Below are 4,311 nucleotides of genomic sequence, written 5' to 3' on the forward strand. Positions count from 1 at the left end.
CATTACTATTAGTTCTATTTAAGGTATCAGCTTCTATCTACCAAATGTCTTTTAATATAAATATGGATTAAAGAATTTATTACAGTGATAGCAGTATAACAGGTTGTATGGACACTTAGTGCATGTGTGCATGGGGAGTATGGCCTTAAATTGGATATTATTGATACATTCCAAATGGATATTATTGATTTGTGGGTTCCAAATAGATATTTTAATAATTCAGATGGGAGCTATCTCTATAAAATATGACATACAATTTATAAAGTGGCAAAACAGACTTTTTATTTCTGCTTTTAAAATCTGTTTTTTCCTGCCTCTTTAAACACATTACCCACATAAGTTTGCCATCCTACTGGTTTAGTAGGGGGAAGTTCACAAACTCTAAAAACAACAAGATTTCCACAGTATTCACAATGGTTTACCCTGTGCCCGCGGAAATGATTTAATATAAACGTTGAGAGTTATAGGAATAGATTTCCCTGGAGCCCAGCCATCCTGAGATGAACCATATGACCCAACCCAGGACTCTTCCGGTTGTGTCTCCAAAGTGCCACACGGTGGCAGCGTTTCTGAAGAGGATTTCAGACCACAATCTGGTTCCGTCAGTTTCTTATCCTGGCAGAATAGGACATTCATGTACTTCGTGACAGAACTCTAAAACAGTTGAGGGGTCTTCCATTTCTTGGGATGCCAGGTGAGCAAACATTTCCCACAATGACCCGCTACGCAGTAAGAGGGAACACAGGGCCAAGAGAACCAAAGCATTCTTGTTCTGCCCGGTGGTTGTCGTCATTCAGCCACCCCAGGTGGACGCTTTGTCTCTTCCCCACTTCCCACACTCACTCAAAAGGTTTCAGATCCCGAGGTCTCACTCAGTAAAGGACTGTGAATTCATGGTTAGAGAATGTGGTTGCGATGCTTCTGGGTTGAGAAGATGAAGTGATTTAGAATGGAGGCAGTTCTGTAAAGTACGAAGTGGAGAGTGTGTCATTCTGACTTTGAAGAGGCTCGTACTTTTTTAAAAAATAAAACACGCTGCTGACACATTTTTCTTTTCTGAGTAAGATTTTCCAACGGTCAGAATTAACATTTTAAATGATTTAAACCAGAAAAGCTTAATCTGTAACATCTCCACACTATTTCCATTCTTGATCAGGCTAACGCTTGGTTGTTAGAATCAAAAGGTCAAAATGACCAAATCCCCTGCAAATCTTGTATGTGGAAAGGGAAAAGTTTAGTTGTTAAATTGGAATAAAGAGTGGCTTGTGATAATAAAATATAGACACTAAGTGGACTTATGGAAACATTTAAGAACATTATTTTTTTCAAGAATTACATGAAAATTCCCATGTAATAGAAAAATGTAAGTGTCCAGATGTCACCGTTTTGGTGGACTTTATTATCAGCTTCTAGTTTACTTAGATATTTATATTTATATTCTACCTAGGAAAGTATAATGGACTATTTCAATTCTTTTGGCTCTGTAAATAATTATTTTTCCCTTGAATTAAGCTTCAGGTAAAAATTTAATATTTTGATACCAACCCCAAATTGTCATGGACAAGTTGGTTATAGGTAATCAGAAGCCTGCCAGAGTTTTCCTCATTTGTGGTCCAGGGAAGAGGGGTATTGTTTATTAGAGGGAGGGAGACAAGGGTGAAAGATAAGAGGATGCCATTTTTAAGTTCACACATGAAATTAGAACATTTTAGAAATATAAAAAAAAAACACCACCCAACTTTTTATTCCATTGCTTAATAACTTAGTCAACAAAATTCAGCTCCTGAAAAAGTGGTTTTACTGTCACTGAATATTAGTTTCACTTAAAACAAACAAAAAATCACTTAAGATCCATAGGATTGTTATAGAGTAAATAAATATTTATTAAATTGTTAATGATTAACCATTTAATTCTCTACCCATAACGATGAATTCTGAGCACATAGATCTTGCTTATCAATGCAATGTATAGGCACCACACTTGAACCTCAATGTCACACACTGATTCGATAGCAAATACTTGCCAGTACTTAAGATTATAACAGCATTTCTTTATGAAAGTATTATCACTAAGTCTCAGGACATTAGCACTTTTTAAATGATAGATTCTTTAACATGGACTTAAATAATGTTTTTCTTAAGATGACATCATTTTTACCCTCATGGAGCCCATTTCTTCATGAAAATTAACTAAGAAATTTAGAACTTGTGTAGCCAATGAGGTTAGGGGGCATGGTTAAATAGTAAACTCAGTGGGGCTGTGGCCAGAGAAAGCATACAGTAGAGACCGTGTGTCTACACTGGAGGTGAAGGGATGGGTATTTGGGGTTGGACCCAAACAGGAAGTCTCTCTTCCCATCCCAAATCAATCACAGTAGCATAGAACACTCTACCTGAAGCAACACAGGCAACAATCCAGGAGCCTGAAACCAGAGAGGACCTAAAGAGGGGGAGTTGAAAAGCTGTAGAGATGTACAAATAGAGAGTATCAGCTGCAGGCCCATTTTAGTATGAAAAACACATTTGCAGCACCAATCAACTGGAGACAGGCACTTTGCAGAATGTATTTGAGGGGAGAAAAGCATTCTTGAAATCAGTTTATTTGAATTCTTTTTTTAAAAATATATTTTATTGGCCCTGGCTGGTGTAGCTCAGTGGATTGAGCACAGGCCTGCGAACCACATGATCGTGGTTCGATTCCTAGTCAGGGCACATACCTGGGTTGCAGGCCAGCTCCCAGCAGGGGACATAGGAGAGGCAACCATACATTGATATTTCTCTTCCTCTCTCCCTCCCTTCCCCTCTAAAGATAAATAAATAAAATTTTAAATAAATAAATAAATAAATATATTATTGATTATACCATTACAGTTGTTGTTCTATTCCCCCCCTTCATTCTCCTCCACCCTGCACACTCCCTCCCCCACCATTCCCCCCTTTAGTTTATGACCACATGTCTCAAGTTCTTTAGATTCTATATTTCCCATAGTATTCTTGCCCTCCCTCCTATTTATTTTCCATGTACTGTCTATGCTATTTTCTGTACCTTCTCCCCCCTTCTCCTCCTCCCACTCCCCTCTTGCTAACCCTCCATGTGACCTTCATTTGTATGGTTCCGCTCCTGATCTAGCTGTCCTCTTGGTTTGCTTTTGTTTTAGGTGTGGTTGTTAATAACTGTGAGTTTGCTGTCCTTTCACTGTTCATATTTTTCATCTTCTTTTTCTTAGATAAGTCCCTTTAACATTTCATATAATAAGGGCTTGGTAGGACTTCCGCCAAGATGGAGGCATAGGTGGAAAAACTGTGCCTTCTCCCACAACCAAGTTTGACTACAACAAAAGTTTTGGAGAACTAGAACACACCCAAAGACCAGAACACGGAATTATACGGAAGTCCGACAGCTACGAACCATTCAACGGGGACAGTAAGAGAGGTGGAACCAGCAACGGAGCTGGGTTGGGGAGGACAGATCCCCCGACCTAGGCGGTAGGTGCGTGGGCAGCCCAAAGCCAGTCGGGGTGCGGGGCAGACTGACCAAGGTCGCACATTAGCGCACAGTGAGATGGACCATGCAGGCCCCAGGGGACGAACCCAGTGGTGGAGGGCCGACAGCAGTGGCACACTCGAGTGCAATGGAACGAAACGCGTGGGCCCGGTGACAGTGGTGGCTGCGGTGCCGGTGGGGGTCGAGGCAGCAGGCGGCGGAGGGAAGCCATTGTCCCTCTTTGACCCCGCCCCCACATACAACGTCACAACCCAGCGACTGAGTTGCCCTGCTCTGGTGAAAACCTAGGGCTCCGATCCTGCTACTTAACAGGCACAACCAGCCCAAAAGATGGCGCAAGAGGAACTCAAAGTCCCAGAGCCAATGACCCTAAGTGACCGGGAAATTGCCAGCCTCTCAGAAGCCCAATTTAAGACACTATTTATCAGGATGCTCACAGAATTGGTAGACTATAGTCACAAATTAGAGAAACATATGAAGGCTAAACTAATTGAAATGAAGGGAGATGTCCAGGAAACCAATAGCGATGGAAAGGAAACTGAGACTCAAATCAATGGAATGGACCAGAAGGAAGAACGAAACATCTGACCAGAAAGGAATGAAGAAATGAGAATTCAAAAAAATGAGGAGAGGCTTAGGAACCTCCAGGACATCTTTAAACGTTCCAACATCCGGATTATAGGGGTACCAGAAGGGGGAAAGAAACAGCCACGAGTGGAACACTTATTTGAACAAATAATAAAGGAGAACTTCCCCAGTCTGGCAAAGGAAATAGACTTCCAGGAAATCCAGGAAGCTCAGAGAGT

At 41.2% G+C, this 4,311-nt stretch overlaps 1 long non-coding RNA gene across 1 annotated transcript in view; it reads right to left on the reverse strand.

The window, feature by feature from the left end:
- Positions 1-839: 839 nt before the first annotated feature.
- LOC118987069 (uncharacterized) overlaps positions 840-4,311 on the reverse strand; it is a 67,576-nt gene continuing 64,104 nt past the window's right edge. The window contains exon 3 of the long non-coding RNA XR_005066508.1: positions 840-961. This is a non-coding gene — a long non-coding RNA (uncharacterized LOC118987069). The remainder of the gene's footprint in view (positions 962-4,311) is intronic.

This window comes from Sturnira hondurensis, unplaced genomic scaffold (genome assembly GCF_014824575.4).
Source record: "Sturnira hondurensis isolate 20B ecotype Veracruz unplaced genomic scaffold, ASM1482457v3 Scaffold0004998, whole genome shotgun sequence".
In the NCBI taxonomy this organism is placed as follows: Eukaryota; Metazoa; Chordata; class Mammalia; order Chiroptera; family Phyllostomidae; genus Sturnira; species Sturnira hondurensis.